The sequence below is a fragment of the Capricornis sumatraensis genome, chromosome 12 (assembly GCF_032405125.1).
Source record: "Capricornis sumatraensis isolate serow.1 chromosome 12, serow.2, whole genome shotgun sequence".
Lineage (NCBI taxonomy): Eukaryota > Metazoa > Chordata > Mammalia > Artiodactyla > Bovidae > Capricornis > Capricornis sumatraensis.
In genome coordinates, this window is record NC_091080.1 from 80,837,495 (window position 1) to 80,856,518 (window position 19,024).

General features: G+C 40.3%; 1 protein-coding gene across 1 annotated transcript in view; it reads right to left on the reverse strand.

The window, feature by feature from the left end:
- LOC138089050 (ATP-binding cassette sub-family C member 4-like) overlaps nt 1-19,024 on the reverse strand; it is a 204,649-nt gene that overhangs the window by 61,627 nt on the left and 123,998 nt on the right. The gene's annotated exons all lie outside the window — the stretch shown is intronic.

Consider the following 19,024-nt stretch of genomic DNA (forward strand, 5'->3'; position numbering starts at 1 on the left):
CTGGTTAGATGGTTTCTCCTCTTTTGACTCCCCCTCTTCTCCTCCTGGTCACCTCTATCTCCCTCCTCCTTCTTCTCTTCTCCATGTAACTCTGTGAATCTCTCTGGGTGTCCCTCACCGTGGAGAATCTTTTCACCATTAACCTAGATGTTTTATCATTGGTGCTGTATGGATGGAAAAGTCTTGAGGCTACTGTAAGAATAACTGAAAGCCAGAGGCAGGAGGCTTAAATCCAAAACCCGAGAACACCAGAAAACTCCTGACTCCATGGAACATTCATCAACAAGACCTCATCCAAAAGCCTCCATATCTACAGTGAAACCAAGCTCCACCCAAGAGCCAACAAGTTTCAGAGCAAGACATACATACCAAGCTAATTCTCCAACAATGTAGGAACATAACCCCAAGCATTAAAATACACGTGGCCAAAAGTCACACTAAACCCATGCTGCTGCTGCTGCTGCTAAGTCACCCATAAACACCTCAAAATTCACTACTGGACAGTTCATTGCACTCCAGAGAGAAGAGATCCAGCTCCACCCACCAGAACACCGATGCAAGCTTCCCTAACCAGGAAACCTTGACAAGCCACTCATCCAACCACACCCACAGGGAGGAACCGTCACAATAAAGAGGAACCACAAACTTCCAGCATACAGAAAGGCCACCCCAAACACAGCAATCTAAACAAGATGAAAAGGGAGAGAAATATTCAGCAGGTAAAGGAACATGATAAGTGCCCACCAAACCAAACAAAAGAGGAGGAAATAGGGAGTCTACCTAAAAATGAATTCAGAATAATGATCTGAATGATCAGTAAAAATGATCCAAAATCTTGAAAATAAAATGGAGTTACAGATAGTCTGGAGACAAGGACTGAGAAGATGCAAGAAAATTTTAACAAGGACTTAGAAGAAATAAAAAACAGTAAATCAATAATGAATAATGCAATAACTGAGACCAAAGCAGCCTAGAGGGAACCAACAGTAGAATAACTGAGGCAGAAAATAAGATAAATGAGGTGGAAGAGAGAATGGTAGAAATAAGTGAGGCAGAGAGGAAAAAAGAAAAACGAATTAAAAGAAATGAGGACAACATCAGAGACCTCTGGGACAATGTTAAACACCCCAACATTCGAATCATAGGAGTCCTAGAAGAAGAAAACAAAAAGAAAGGCCATGAAAAAATGCTTTAGGAGATAATAGTTGAAAACTTCCCTAAAATGGAGAAGGAAATAGTCACCAAAGTTCAAGAAACCCAGAGAGTCTCAAACTGGATAAAACCAAGGCAAAACACCACAAGACACATATTAATCAAATTAACAAACATCAAACACAAAGAACAAATATTAAAAGCAGCAAGGGAAAAACAACAAATAACACACAAGGGGATTTCCCATAAGGATAACAGCTGATTTTTCAATAGAAACTCCTCAGGCCAGAAGGGAATGACAGGACATACTTAAAGTGATGAAAGAGAAAAGCCTACAACCCAGATTACTATACCCAGAAAGGATCTCATTCAAATATGAAGGAGAAATCAACAGCTTTACAGACATGCAAAAGCTGAGAGAATTCAGCACCACCAAACCAGCTCTTCAACAAATGCTAAAGGATCTTCTCTAGACAGAAAACACAGAAAATGTTTATAAACTCAAACCCAAAACAACAAAGTAAATGGCAACAGGATCATACTTATCAATAATTACCTTAAATGTAAATGGGATGAATGCCCCAACCAAAAGACAAAGTCCGGCAGAATGGATACATAAACAAGACTCCTATATATGCTGTTTACAAGAGACCCACCTCAAAACAAGGGACACATACTGACTGAAAGTGAAGGGCTGGAAAAATATATTTCATGCAAATGGGGACCAAAAGAAAGCAGGAGTAGCAATACTCATATCAGATAAAATAGACTTTGAAATAAAGGATGTGAAAAGAGACAAAGAAGGACACTGCATAATGATCAAGGATCAATCCAAGAATAAAGCATAACAATTATAAATATATATGCACCCAACTAGGAGCACCGTGGAGAAGGCAATGGCACCCGACTCCAGTACTCTTGCCTGGAAAATCCCATGGACGGAGAAGCCTGGCAGGCTGCAGTCCATGAGGTCGCTATGAGTCGGACACGACTGAGCAACTTCACTTTGGCTTTTCACTTTCATGCATTGGAGAAGGAAATGGCAACCCACTCCAGTGTTCTTGCCTGGAGGATCCCAGGGTGGGCTGCCATCTATGGGGTCGCACAGACTCGGACATGACTGAAGTGACTTAGCAGCAGCAGGAGCACCGCAATATGTAAGGCAAATGCCAACAAGTATGAAAGGGGAAATTAACAGTAACACAATAGTCAGAGACTTTAATAAACCAGTCACACTTATGGATAGATCAACTAAACAGAAAATTAGCAAGCAAACACAAACTTTAAATGATACAATGGACCAGTTAGACATCATTGATATCTATAGGACATTTCACCCCAAAACAATGAACTTTATCTTTTTCTCAAGTGCACACGGACCCTTCTCCAGGATAGATCACATCCTGGGCCATAAATCTATCCTTGGTAAATTCAAAAAAATTGAAATCATTCCAAGCGTCTTTTCTGACCACAATGCAGTAAGATTAGATCTCAATTACAGGAGAAAAACTATTTAAAACTCCAACATATGGAGGATGAGCAACACGGTGCTGAATAGCCAACAAATCACAGAAGAAATCAAAAAAGAAATCAAAGTGCTCATAGAAACAAATCAAAATGAAAACACAACAACCCAAAACCTATATGTTTCAGTAAAAGCAGTGCTAAGGGGAAGGTTCATAGCAATACAAGTTTACCTCAAGAAACAAGAGAAAAATCAAATAAATAACCTAACTCTACACCTAAAGCAACTAGAAAAAGAATAAATGAAGAACCCCAGGGTTAGTAGAAGGAAAGGAATCATAAAAAATAGGGCAGAAATTAATGAAAAAGAAACAAAGGAGACTATAGCAAAAATCAACAAAACTAAAAGCTGGTTCTCTGAGAGGATAAATAAAATAGACAAACCATTAGCCAGACTCATCAAGAAAAACAGGGGAAAGAATCAAATCAACAAAATTAGAAATGAAAATGGAGAAATCACAACAGACAACACAGAAATACAAAGGATCATAAGAGACTACTATCAACAACTATATGACAATAAAATGGACAACTTAGGAGAAATGGATAAATTCTTAGAAAAGTATAACTTTCCAAAACTGAGCCAGGAGGAAATAGAAAATCTTAACAGACCCATCACAAGCATGGAAATGGAAACTGTAATCAGAAATCACCAAGAAACAAAAGCCCAGGACTTCACAGGTGAATTCTAACAAAAATTTAGAGAACAGTTAACACCTATTCTACTCAAACTCTTCCAGAAAATTGAAGAGGAAGATAAACATCCAAACTCATTCTATGAAGCTGCCATCACCCTAATACCAAAACCAGACAAAGATGCTACAAAAAGAGAAAACTACAGGCGAATATCACTGACGAACATAGATGCAAAAATCCTCAACAAAATTCTAGCAAACAGAATCCAACAGCATATTAAAAAGATCACACATCATGATCAAGTGGGCTTTATCCCAGGGATGCAAGGATTCTTCAATATTCACAAATTAATCAATCAATGTGATATACCACATTAACAAATTGAAAGATAAAAACCATATGATTATCTCAGTAGATACAGAGAGAACCTTTGACAAAACTCAACACTCATTTATACTAAAAATCCTCCAGAAAGCAGGCATAGAAGGAACATACCTCAACATAATAAAAGCTATATATGACAAACCCACAGCAAACATTATCCTCAATGATGAAAAATTGAAAGCATTTACTCTAAAATCAGGAATAAGACAAGGGTGCCCACTCTCACCACTACTATTCAACATAGTTTTGGAAGTTTTAGCCACAACACTCAGAAAAGAAAAAGAAATAAAAGGAATCCAGATTGGAAAAGGAGACGTAAAACTCTCACTGTTTGCAGATGACATGTTCCTATGCCATGTCATAGGAAACCCTATGGTTTTTAGAAAACCCTAAAACCACCACCAGAAAATTACTAGAGCTAATCAATGAATATAGTAGAGTTGCAGAATATAAAATCAACACACAGAAATTCCTTGCATTCCAATACAATAGCAATGAGAAAACAGAGAAATAAAGGAAACAATTCCATTCACTATTGCAATGAAAAGAATAAAATGCTTAGGAATAAATCTACATAAAGAAACAAAAGACTTGAATATAGAAAACTATAAAACACTGATGAAAGAAATTAAAGGTGACACAAAAAGAGGGAGAAATATACCATGTTCATGGATCAGAAGAATCAATATAGTGAAAATGAGTAGAGTACTCAAAGCCATCTATAGATTCAATGCAATCCCTATCAAGCTACCAACAGTATTTTCCAGAGAACTACAACAAATAATTTCACAATTTATATGGAAATACAAAAAAACCTCAAAGAGTCAAAGCAATCTTTTTTTAAAAAAAAATTTATTTTTACTTTATTTTACTTTACAGTATGGTATTGGTTTTGCCATACATTGACATGAATCCACCATGGAAAGAAGAATGGAACTGGAGGAATCAACCTGCCTGACTTCAGACTCTACTACAAAGCCATAGTCATCAAGACAGTATGGTACTGGCACAAAGTACTATAGATCAATGGAACAAAATAGAAAGCCCAGAGATAAACCCATGCACCTCTGGATAACTTATCTTTGACAAAGGAGGCAAGAATACACAATGGAGAAAAGACGATCTCTTTAACAAGTGGTGCTGGGAAAACTGGTCAACCACTTGTAAAAGAATGAAACTAGAACACTAACACCATACACAAAAATAAACTCAAAATGGATTAAAGATCTAAGTGTAAGACCAGGAACTATAAAACTCCTAGAGGAAAACATAGGCAAAACACTCTCTGACATAAATCACAGCAGGATCCTCTATGACCCACCTCCCAGAGTAATGGAAATAAAAGCAAAAATAAACAAATGGGACCCAATTAAAATTAAAAGCTTTTGCACAACAAAAGAAACTATAAGTAAGGTGAAAATACAACCTTCAGAATGGGAGAAAACAATATCAAATGAAGCAACTGACAAAGAATTAATCTCAAAAATATACAAGCAACTCCTGCAGCTCAATTCCAGAAAAATAAACCACCCAATCAAAAAATGGGCCAAAGAACTAAACAGACATTTCTCCAAAGAAGACATACTGATGGCTACCAGACACGTGAAAAGACTCTCAACATCACTCACTATCAGAGAAATGCAAATCAAAACCACAATGAGGTACCATCTCATGCCAGTCAGAATAGCTGCTATCCAAAAGTCTACAAACAGTAAGTGCTGAAGAGGGTGCAGAGAAAAGGGAACCCTCTTACACTGTTGATGGGAATACAAACTAGTATAGTCACTATGAAGAACAGTGTGGAGATTCCTTTAAAAACTTCAAATAGAACTGCCATATGACTCAGCAATCCCACTGCTAGGAATACATACTGAGGAAATAAGAATTGAAAGAGACACGTGTACCCCAATGTTCACTGCAGCACTGTTTACAATAGCTAGGACATGGAAGCAACCTGTATGTCCATCTGTGGATGAATGGATAAGAAAGTTATGGTACATATACAAAATGGAATATTACTCAGCTATTAAGAAGAATACATTTGAATCAGTTCTAATGAGGTGGATGAAACTGGAGCCTGTTATACAGAGTGGAGTAAGTCAGAAAGAAAAACACCAGTACAGTATATTAATGCATATATGTGGAATTAAGAAAGATGGTTACAATGATCCTATATGTGAGACAACAAAAGAGATACAGATGTAAAGAACAGACTTTGGACTCTGTGGGAGAAAGCGAGGGTGGGATGATTTGAGAGAATAGTATTGAAATGTGTATATTACCATATGTGAAATAGATTGCCAGTCCACATTCAATGCATGGGACAGGGTGCTCACGTCCAGTGTACTGGGATGACCCTGAGGGATGGGATGGGGAAGGAGGCGGGAGGGGGGTTCAGGATGGGGAGCACATGTACACCCTTGGCTGATTCATGTCAATGTATGACAATTAGCCTCCAATTAAAATAAACTAATTAATTTAAAAAAAAAAGATGGAAGGAAGGAGCTGGCTTCCTCTTGTAAGTCACTGGGGCTCAGATAGGGTGGAAAGCCCTGGGCTAGGGGAGGACAGCCTGGACTAGGGGCCAGGTGACCATCCACTCAGCCCTGAGTGGGACTCTTTCCTGCCTAGGACATCTGACCAGGAACCAAACTGTTAGGGACCGTCAGCTGTAATATTGCTTTAAGAAAAAATCCTTCTCTGAAAAGTGACACATTCTAAACTTTCCCGTTTTTATTTCATTTAGGCACAGAGTTGAAAGTGATTCAGTGATGCTTTTGATCATCCAGTTGTGTACCTGTGTTCTCATTTCAGCATCCACACTGCTCTCTCTCTTCACTCTATTGAGTAACTTTTTAGCTGCCTATAACTTTGTGTTGTAAGAGCAACATAAACTCAGATTGAGCTCAAGCTCCAAATAAGAAATTCTGGGAGATCTGTTCAGGTCTTTTCTGCATCCCTACAGATGTCCCAACCACCCCCAGAACTCAGCCAGTCTGGACACTGGGTGCTCACAGGGATGATACAGGTGAATCCTGGGGCCCATCACCCTGTCAGAAAGATCTGAAAACCCAGCTCCAGAAAGTGGAGAAAACTCACTAGAACCAGGCTCCCATTTCCACTACACAGAGAGCGACATCAACACTGTTCATCACAGACAGGGCTTCTGAGCAGGAAGCAGATGTGGAGGTTCCCCCAGGGAGAGTTCTGGAGTGAACTCTTCAGTGTGGCCTCCCTCATCTGCTTCCCTGTCAGGAGATCAAAGTGCAGCTGATTCTCTCCAGCAGGGATGGAAGGTGGGGTCAACTTTAGAAGTCAGGTATTATCTCAGCCTGGAACACCAGAGAACCCAAACACCCCATCACCAACTTCACCTCAAAGCCAAGGGTTATAGGCCAAGGGAATCTGGACCCATGAAAATCTATCCTGTTTCTTGCAAATCTCACTTAGGGCTAAGCAGAATGCCAGGATGAGTGAACTGGAAGGTCTGCCAAAAAGTTAAGTAGTACAGGGGGAGAGGGGGTGTCAAGGTTCTGTTGTTATGTTGCCCAAAGTAGCATCTTTTTGCCACAAGCACTGAGCTCACTATCCTGAAGCAGACTATGTCACAGCCATAGCATCACCCCACAGTCACAGACGTGTAAACCTATAGTTCACAGGACTGACAGCTGTGTTTCCCATAACCCTGAGGACATTTGGGGACACACCCCACAAGTGTGGGGTGCAGATCTTCCTTTGCAGGGGGACCCTCGGGCTGATAGCCCTGATGCAGGTTATTATTCAAGCTATGTGAGACCTGCTAGTTGTGAGTAGGTTCTCAATTGCCTCTTATTCAAGGTTCTAATGCCTTTGGTAGTGGCCAGGAGGCATTTTACAAGAATCTACTCAAGAAATCCTCTTGAGATCCCCAGAGACGAAGGGATTAAGAGCACTGACTGCCCAGTTATTAACTATATTAACCCACCTAACTGATAGACCTGGGCATGAGACCCACACTATCTTATTCCCAAGGTTGTGCTTTTAATCACAGCTGCAGTGTCTCAGAGGGAGAATAATCAAGATTAAGGATGCCTGTGTGTGATGATGTGCATTTTTCTCCAGACTTTGTTATTTGTGTTCAGAAAACCACCAAATCTTGCTCAGCTAATATCCAACAGTCTTAGCATTATTGCATATTTTAATAAGATATGCAATATCTTATTAATCTTAATAATCACCTTGTGTTCAGTCGCTTCTGTCATGTCTAGCTCTTTGCAATGCCATGGACTGTAGCCCACCAGGCTCCTCTCTCCATGGAATTCTCCAGGGAAGAATACCTAGATCTTCCCAACCCAGGGATTGAACCCACATCTCTGACATCCCCTGCATTTACCACTAGCTCCACCTGGGAAGCCCCATTAATTACCTTATGTTGAACAAAGTCCCTGGGAATCTGGCATGAGAACCCCTTAAAATAGACTTGATGATCCATGTATTAGGATCCATGATCCTAATATGCCTGACACATGTGCTAACTCTCCCCTAACAATGGCCATGGCAGACACTGCTAGTTGATCCCAGCATCTTTCAGATAGAACTTGGATATGGCTTCATCATTGAGGCATTGGCAAATGCAAAAAGTTGACTAGAGAAAGGAAAGCAAATGCCATCCTGGTTTTATCTACTTGTCCATGATTGACCATTGCTATGCTCACTTTTCCAAAACTGTGCCCCCAAAGTCCCATAATAAACAGATGTCAATATGTCATCAGATAAAAATGTCAGCATAAATTTCCAGGGGCAGTTAGGCCATAGCACCTGAAAATAAATGTCAGGACATCAGTAGTCCTTGGAGCACATCTGAAACCTGCTTCATATGAAGCAGGCTTATGCCTTCTGGGCACAGCAGTCAGGTGTCCTTCCTTTTGTTGGTGGCTACAGCAGTGACCTTTAAGATACACTCTTGCTTTCTCAGTTGCTCAATCATGTCTGACTCTTTGAGACCCCATGGACTATAGTCTGCCACACTCCTCTGTCCCTCGGATTATCCAGGGAAGAATACTGGAGTGATTTCCCTGTCCTCCTCCAGGGCATCTTCCCAACCCAGGGGTTGAACCTGTCTCCTGTGTCTCCTACACTGACAGGTGTATTCTTTATCAATGAGACACCTGGGAAGCCCTAAGATACACCCTTAGTTACTATTTAGATGAAGCAGCAGTGTTATTATTTACAGCACAGACCTACCCCACAAGTCGGTAGGTGCCCAATATGCTATTGGAGAAGAGCAGAGAAATATCTCCAGAAGGAATGAAGAGGCTAAGCAAAAGCAGAGACAATGCCTAGTTGTAGATGTGTCTGGTGGTGAGAAAAAGTCTGATGATGTAAAGAGCAATACTGCATAGGAACCTAGAATGTTGGGTCCATTAATCAAGGTACATTGGAAGTGGTCAAACAGGTGATGGATGGCAAGAGTGAACATTGGCATTTTTAGAATCAATGAACCAAAATGGATGGGAATGGGAGAATTTAATTAAATGACCATTATATCTACTACTGTGGGAAAGAATCCATTAGAAGAAATGGAGTCAAAGCCACAGTCATTAAGACAGTATGGTACTGGCACAAAGAGAGAAATATAGATCAATGGAACAAAATAGAAAGCCCAGAGATAAATCCACACACCTATGGACACCTTATCTTCGACAAAGGAGGCAAGAATATACAATGGAGGAAAGACAATCTCTTTAAACGTGGTGCTGGGAGAAGTGGTCAACCACTTGTAAAAGAATGAAACTAGATCACTTTCTAACACTACAGACAAAAATAAACTCAAAATGGATTAAAGATCTAAACATAAGACCAGAAACTATAAAACTCCTAGAGGAGAACATAGGCAAAACACTCTCCGACATAAATCACAGCAGGATCCTCTATGATCCACCTCCCAGAATACTGGAAATAAAAGCAAAAATAAACAAATGGGATATAATTAAAATTAAAAGCTTCTGCACAACAAAGGAAACTATAAGCAAGATGAAAAGACAGCCTTCGGAATGGGAGAAAACAATAGCAAATGAAGCAACTGACAAACAACTAATCTCAAAAATATACAAGCAACTTATGCAGCTCAACTCCAGAAAAATAAACGACCCAGTCAAAAAATGGCCCAAAGAACTAAATAGGCATTTCTCCAAAGAAGACATACGGATGGCTAACAAACACATGAAAAGATGCTCAACATCACTCATTATCAGAGAAATGCAAATCAAGACCACAATGAGGTACCATTTCACACCAGTCAGAATGGCTGTGATCCAAAAGCCTACAAGCAATAAATGCTGGAGAGGGTGTGGAGAAAAGGGAACCCTCTTACACTGTTGGTGGGAATGCAAACTAGTACAGCCACTATGGAGAACAGTGTGGAGATTCCTTTAAAAATTGCAACTAGAACTGCCTTATGACCCAGCAATCCCACTGCTGGGCATACACACCGAGGAAACCAGAATTGAAAGAGACACATGTACCCCAATGTTCATTGCAACAGTGTTTATTATAGCCAGGACATGGAAACAACCTAGATGTCCATCAGCAGATGAATGGATAAGAAAGCTGTGGTACATACACAATAGAGTATTACTCAGCCATTAAAAAGAATACATTTGAATCAGTTCTAATGAGATGGATGAAACTAGAGCCGATTATACATAGTGAAGTAAGCCAGAAAGAAAAGCACCAATACAGTATACTGAAACATATATATGGAATTTAGAAAGATGGTAATGATGACCCTGTATGCAAGACAGCAAAAGAGACACAGATGTATAGAATGGACTTTTGGACTCTGAGGGAGATGGAGAGGGTGGGATGATTTGGGAGAATGGCACTGAAGAAACAAAGTGCCAGTCTATGTTTGATACAGGATACAGGATGCTTGAGGCTGGTGCATGGGGATGATCCAGAGAGATGATATGGGGTGGGAGGTGGGAGGGGATACAGGATTGGGAGCTCATATACACCCGTGGTGGATTCATGTCAATGTATGGCAAAACCAATACAGTATTATAAAGTAAAATAAAGTAAAAATAAAATTTAAAAATAAAAATTTAAAAATAAATAAATAAATAAATAAAACATATTTTAGCAAATTTCCAGCACTTGGGCATATCAAGAAAAAAGTACCACAGAATGGTAAAAGTGGAAAATATCCCATCCTTTACATAAACTATTACCGTAAAAAATTAAAAAAAAGAAATGGAGTAGCACTCATAGTCAGCAAGAGTCCAAAATGCAGTACTTGAATGCAATCTCAAAAATAAGAGAATGATCTCCATTCATTTCCAAAGCAAACCATTCAATATCATGATAATCCAAACTTAGGCCCCGACCACTAATGCCAAGGAAGCTGAAGTTGAATGGCTCTATGAAGACCTACAACACATTCTAGAATTCACACACACACACACACACACACACACACACACACACACACACACACAAAGTCATTTTCATCATAGGGGACTGGAATGAAAAAGTAGGAAGTCAAGAGATACCTGGACTAACAGTTTGACCTTGGAGTACAAAATGAAACAGAGCAAAGGCTAACAGAGTTTTGCTAAGAGAACACACTGGTCATAGCAAACACCCTCTTCCAACAACACAAGTGAAGACTCTATACATAGACATCACAAGATGGTCAACACTGAAATAAGATTGATTAGATTATTGGCAGCCAAAGATGCAGAAGCTCTATACAGTGAGTAAAAACAAGACTGGGAGTTGACTGTGGCTCAGATCATGAACTCCTTATTGCAAAAATCACACTTAAATTGAAGAAAGTAGGGAAAACCACTAGACCATTCAGGTATAACCTAAATCAACCTAAATCAAATCCCTTATGATTATACAGCAGAAGTGAGAAATAGATTCAAGGGATTAGATCAGATAGAGTGCCTGAAGAACTATGGACAGAGGTTCGTGACATTGTACAGGAGGTGGTGATCAAAATTATCCCTGAGAAAAACAGATGTGAAAAAACAAAGTGGTTGTCTGAGGAGGCCTTACAAATATCTGAGAAAAGAAGAGAATCTAAAGGCAAAGGAGAAAATGAAAGATATACCCATTTCAATGCAGAGTTCTAAAGAATGTCAAGGTGAGACAAGAAAGCCTTCCTCAGTAATCAATGCAAAGAAATAGAGGAAAACAACAGATAAGAAAGACTAGAGATTTCTTCAAGAAAATTAGAGATCACAAAGGAAGAGTTCATGTAAAGTTGGCCACAATAAAGGACAGAAAAGGTATGAACCTAACAGAAGCAGAATATATTAGGAAGAGGGGGCAAAAATACACAGAAGAACTACACAAAAAGATATTAATGACTTGGATAATCACTATGGTGTGATCAAAAACCTAGAGCCAGACATCCTGGAATATGAAGTCAAGTGGGCCTTATGAAACGTCACTACAAACAAACCTTGTGCAGGTAATGGAATTCCAGTTGAGCTATTTCAAATCCTAAAAGATGATGCTATATAAGTACTGCACTCAATATGCCAGCAAATTTGGAAAACTCAGCAGTGGCCACAAAACTGGAAAAAGTCAGTTTTCATTCCAATCCCAAAGAAAGGCAATGCCAAAGAACGCTGCCACAAAATTGGACTAATCTCACACACTGGAAAAGTAATGCTCAAAATTCTCTAAGCCAGGCTTCAACAGTACGTGAACCATGAACTTCCAGATGTTCAAGCTGGATTTAGAAAAGGCAGAGGAACCAGAGATCAAATTGCCAACATACACTGGATCATCAAAAAAGCAAGAGAGTTCCAGAAAAAATATCTATTTATGCTTTATTGACTATGTCAAAGCCTTTGACTGTGTGGATCACAAGAAACTGTGGAAAATTCTGAAACAGATGGGAATACCAGACCACCTTACCTGCCTCTTAAGAAATCTGTATGCAGGTCAGGAAGCAACAGTTAGAACTGGACATGGAACAACAAATAGGGAAAGGAGTACATCAAGGCTGTATATTGTCACCCTGCTTATTTAACTTACAGGCAGAGTACATCATGTGAAAGTCTGGGCTGGATGAAGCACAAGCTGGAATCAAGATTGCCGGGAGAAGTATCAATAACCTCAGATATGCAGATGACACCACCCTTATGGCAGAAAGTGAAGAACTAAAGAGCCTCTTGATGAAAGTGAAAGAGGAGAGTGAAAAGTTGGCTTAAAGCTCAACATTCAGAAAACAAAGATCATGGCATGCCAAACTTCATGGCAAATAGATGGAGAAGCAGTGGAAACAGTGGCTGACTTTATTTTTCTGGGCTCCAAAATCACTGCAGATGGTGACTGCAGCCATGAAATTAAAAGACGCTTGCTCGTGGGAAGAAAAGCTATGACCAGCTTAGACAGCATATTAAAAAATAGAGACTGCCGGGGTCCAGCCCCGGTGGATCCAGGGTAATTCAAAGTGGGGACAGAGTCATTGTCCTAGGAAAAAACTTATTTAATTACAGATATATAGAGAGATTGGAAATGGAGAGTGGAGTAGGAAATATTAGTGGAGAAAAAGAGGCTGAATAACTTGGTTTACGTGGGATACCAATAAAATTCCAAGACGAGGAATTTGCACCATCTACGTTGGGCCACTGGTGCCACTTGAATATCGGAAGGTCCCCCTCCTTGGGCTCCTTCTCGCGTAGAACTTAAAAGCAGGGCAAGTAAGTAGACATGGTGAGCACCCACGCTCCAGATGGGAATTCAGCCAGAAAAATGGGGAGTGAGAAAGAATGAAATGGGGAAAACAGTCTTTCCAGAAACTGATCTGATTTCTTTATTTTTTAGGTTTGCTCATATTACCTTTTGTTACACATAGAGACAAATGGAAATTTTAAAGTCACGCAGGGGTCAGCAGTCCTGACCTTTATCAAAATCAGGTGCTTCACATAAATATATAAAGAAAAAGGTCTTAGGGGTTTTACATCACCTTCTGGCCGTGAGGCCTGCGGACATTTTATGATCCCTTCTTTCAGATAACCAAAAAACTTATTTTTCCCAAGGGTGTTTTTTCTTAAACCAGGCACCACCCTCTGAAGGTACCAGATAAAGTTGCATTCCTATAGGGTGAGGGTGTAGTGGTTACAGCTTAGAAAGGAATTTATTTAACCTAAGGTTAACATGATTAATCTTAAAGGTTAATACTTATTTCTCCTATATGCTAGTTATATTCCTTATCAGTTAAGTTCAGTCACTCAGTTGTGTCCGACTCTTTGCGACCCCATGAATCACAGCACACCAGGCCTCTCTGTTCATCACCATCTCCCAGAGTTCACTCAGACTCACATCCATCAAGTCCGTGATGCCATCCAGCCAGTTCATCCTCGGTCGTCCCCTTCTCCTCCTGCCCCCAATCCCTCCCAGCATCAAAGTCTTTTCCAATGAGTCAACTCTTCGCATGAGGTGGACAAAGTACTGGAGTTTCAGCTTTAGCATCATTCCTTCCAAAGAAATCCCGGGGCTGATCTCCTGCAGAATGGACTGGTTGGATCTCCTTGCAGTCCAAGGGACTCTCAAGAGTCTTCTCCAACACCACAGTTCAAAATTCTTTGGCACTCAGCCTTCTTCACAGTCCAAATCTCACATCCATACATGACCACAGGAAAAACCATAGCCTTGACTAGACGGACCTCAGTCAGCAAAGTAATGTCTCTGCTTTTGAATACGTTATCTAGGTTGGTCATAACTTTTCTTCCAAGGAGAAAGCGTCTTTTAATTTCATGGCTGCAGTCACCATCTGCAGTGATTCTGGAGCCCAAAAAATAAAGTCTGACAGTGTTTCCACTGTTTCCCCATCTATTTCCCATGAAGTGATGGGACCGGATGCCATGATCTTCGTGTTCTGAATGTTGAGCTTTAGGCCAACTTTTTCACTCTCCTCTTTCACTTTCATCAAGAGGCTTTTTAGCTCCTCTTCACTTTCTGCCATAAGGGTGGTGTCATCTGCATATCTGAGGTTATTGATATTTCTCTTGGCAATCTTGATTCCAGCTTGTGTTTCTTCCAGTCCAGCATTTCTCATGATGTACCCTGCATATAAGTTGAATAAGCAGGGTGACAACATACAGCCTTGACGTACTCCTTTTCCTATTTGGAACCAGCCTGTTGTTCCATATCCAGTTCTAACTGTTGCTTCCTGACCTACATACAGATTTCTTAAGAGGCAGGTAAGGTGGTCTGGTATTCCCATCTCTTTCAGAATTTTCCACAGTTTATTGTGATCCACACAGTCAAAGGCTTTGGCATAGTCAATAAAGCAGAAATAGATGTTTTTCTGGAACTCTCTTGCTTTTTAGATGATCCAGTGGATGTTGGCAATTTGATCTCTGGTTCCTCTGCCTTTTCTAAAACCAGATGGAACGTCAGGGAGTTCAAGGTTCACGTATTGCTGAAGCCTGGCTTGGAGAATTTTGAGCATTACTTTACTAGCATGTGAGATGAGTGCAATTGTGCAGTAGTTTGAGCATTCTTTGGCATTGCCTTTCTTTGGGATTGGAATGAAAACTGACCTTTTCCAGTCCTGTGGCCACTGCTGAGTTTTCCAAATTTGCTGGCATATTGAGTGCAACACTTTCACAGCATCATCTTTCAGGATTTGAAACAGCTCAACTGGAATTCCATCACCTCCACTGGCTTTGTTCATAGTGATGCTTTCTAAGGCTCACTTGACTTCACATTCCAAGATGTTTGGTTCTAGATTAGTGATCACATCATCATGACTATCTGGGTTGTGAAGATCTTTTTTGTACAGTTCTTGTGTGTATTCTTGCCACTTCTTCTTAATATCTTCTGCTTCTGTTAGGTCCAGACCATTTCTGTCCTTTATCGAGCGCATCTTTGCATGAAATGTTCCCTTGGTATCTCTAATTTTCTTGAAGAGATCTCTAGTCTTTCCCAACAGGGAATATGGAGATTTAGCAGCAAACATCAGCCTGACAAATTAAAACCCTTCACCAATGTTCCCCTTAAGATCTATTTAGTCTTAAGATAGTGATAAAGTTACATTTTTGCATAGCAAGGACACAGTGATTTATAACAAAGTACAGTGATCTATAACAAAAGTGAAAATTCATTACCTCAAAAAGTCTAGTATTGCTAACATCAAAAACTACTATATTTCCTTTTCTATATTCCAAATACATTAATATATTCCCAGGTGCCTAAGGACACGGAGGCCCGATGGCAATCATTGACTCAACAATGAGAAAAAGCCTTATGCTAATTAAGATTTTCAAAATACTCCAAACCCTCTGTCCTGTTTATGGTTGAGAGGTTGTCTGTCGGCAGAGAGGTTCAACCTGAGATACCCTTGTCACACCCAGGGCAGGGAATTAGCAGCAATTATTGGCACAACAAATGAAAAACCCTTCACGAATATAATTCCTAACCAACCCACTATACTAATAATTTCTAACTTCCCTAAAGAATCTGCCTTTAGTAAGTCTAAAACATCTCATGCCTCTCACAGTTGGGAGGCTGTAAACAATCACATGTGGCCGGACAAACTTGTAAGGCAGGCTAGATAACCTTTAGTGGAGTTTGTAAGTTGAAACACTCTTGTCACACCCAGGAATTTTTATTGACTTGGAGCTGTAAGTTAACTCCTTCTCCGAGAGAGGTAATGGGGGTCAGCCCCCTATAAAGTCAGAGGTATAGGTGAGAGCATGAAACAGTAAAGTAGGTAGACTCTGGTTTTGGGGGTAGATGCTCGGGAACAGGGGGTTTCCTGAGGCTTGATCACGCCTTTGTGTATGCCAAGCCTCCTTCCTCCTGACCTTTGCCATGGGTGGAGGTCCTCACACTGGCTCCTGGCAAGAGACATTACTTTGCCAACAAAGGTCCGTCTAGTCAAAGCTATATTTTTTCCAGTAGTCATGTATGGATGTGAGAGTTGGACTATAAAGAAAGCTGAGTGCTTAAGAATTGATGCTTTTGAACTGTGGTGTTGGAGAAGACTCTTGAGAGTCCTTTGGACTGCAAGGAGATCCAATCAGCCCATCCTAAAGGAAATCGGTCCTGAATATTCATTGGAAGGACTGATGCTGAAGGTGAAACTCCAATACTTTGGCCACCTGATGCAAATAACTGACTCATCTGAAAAGACCCTGATGCTGGGAAAGATTGAAGGTGGGAGGAGAAGGGGATGACAGAGGGTGAGATGGTTGGACGGCATCCCTGACTCAATGGACATGAATTTGGGTAAACTCCAGGAGTTGGTGATGAACAGGGAGGCCTGGTGTGCTACAGTCCATAGGGTTGCAAAGAGTTGGACAGGACTGAGCGACCAAACTGAACTGAACTGAACTGAACTGATGGTTTTTCTAGTAGTCATATATGGATGTGAGAGTTGGACCATAAAGAAATCTTAACATGGAAGAACTGATATTTTTGAACTGTGGTGTTGCAGAATACCCTTGAGAGTCCCTTGGACTGCAAGGAGATCAAACCAGTCAATCCTAAAGGAAATCAACCCTAAATAGTCATTGGAAGAAACTGATGCTCAAGCTTAAACTCTAGTACTTTGACTGCCTGATGTGAAGAGCCAACTCATTGGAAAAGATCCTGATGATGGGAAAGATTGAAGGCAGGAGGGGAAGTGTATGACAGAGGATGAGATAGTTGGATGGCATCACCAACTCAGCTGACATGGGTTTGAGCAAACTCCGGGAGGTAGTGAAGGACGGAGAAGCCTGGTGTGCTGCAGACCATGAGGTCTCAAAGAGTTGGACTTGAATTAGGGACTGAACACTACCACCACCAGCAGCTAGAGAGAAAACATAAACAGTTCTAATCAACTGGCCACCACATGAAGTTATCTGGGGTGTGCAGGAGGAGTACCTGGATTAAATTCATTGTCTAACTTACTGCAGCCTACTAGGTGCAAAAAATCCAAATACTACACAGTGATGGTGCCAAAGTCCTCAGACTCTCCAGATCAAATATTGAGAAAATTCTGTACTGCTTCTCAACAAAAGCCTCCGGAGAAACTCTTCTCTCCACTTTCATATGAATGGGCAATGGCCCTTGCCCCAGGCAAAAATCTCTGTCAAACATTTTTCTTATGGAACAAACCCTCTTTGAACATACCATAGACCTGCTTTGCAACAAAACTGTTGAATGACTCCCTTTCATGGGTGGCCTCAAACTATAAAATATCTGAAACCTTGACTACACAGAAGATTGGATGGAGCTCATCGCTTCCTCTTCTGCCTCCCTTGGTCCTACCATCCTTGCAAGTCATCAGCAGAATGTCACACACACCTGGACTCTACTGTTTCCCCCTCCATCGAAACACCTCACAAGACCAAACCCCATGGGAGGTCACCTGCTTCTCTTGATGAATGAACATTTCTTTTATAGATTTTATGAAACTGATGATCACTATCCTTTTCACAAAAAAAGATAAGTACCTCAAGTGTTTACTATTAAAAACAAAACACACAAATGCTACACATACACCGGAAAAAAAAAAAAAAAAACCTCCTTTGAATGAATGAACTGAGACTTTTTCCATTTAGTAGGTACAGAGAACCATAGGATTCAATATGCTTCTGTTCTTGGCTTGGTTTCTAGAAAGTAAAGTTGGTATTAATTTGCAATAATTATTCAGGTTTGAGGTCTCTGCTACAAACATATTCCCTCCTTACTTTTTAGCTATTGTTTTCATAACTTAAAAAATATGTAACAATGTATTTTCCTTATTTTTAATATTAATGAAATGTATGCATTAAGAATAACATAAATTTGGTTCTTTCATCATCTGTGGTTACCTGTAGAATAGAATAATTAATCATAAAATGTGTTCCCCATTATTTTGTTTTTTTGGCTGCACCTTGCAGCCAAACCCAAGACCTTGCAGGATCTAGTTCCGCAACCAGGGACTGAAGTGGTGGCTCCCACAGTGGAAGCACAGAGTCTTAACCACAGGACTTCCAGGGAAGTCCTTGTTCCCCATTATTCTAAAACTAGGAAGATGTATGGAGTAATCAACTAAATGCATACTGAACAGATCCCTATCCTGTGTCCTCACAGGGGATTATTTTCAGCATCATTTATATAAATAGTTTTGAGAAAGGGGTACACAAACAGTGTGGTATCACCCCAAATACTGATAATGATAAAGAACAAACCTGAAAATAACAGGGCTTATCTTTTCAACAGGGCTTCCCTGATGGCTCAGACATTAAAGAATCCACCAGCAATGCAGGAGACCTGGGTTCAACACCTGGGTCAGGAAGATCCTCTGGAGAAGGGAACGGCTACCCACTCCAGTATCCTTGCCTGGAGAATCCAT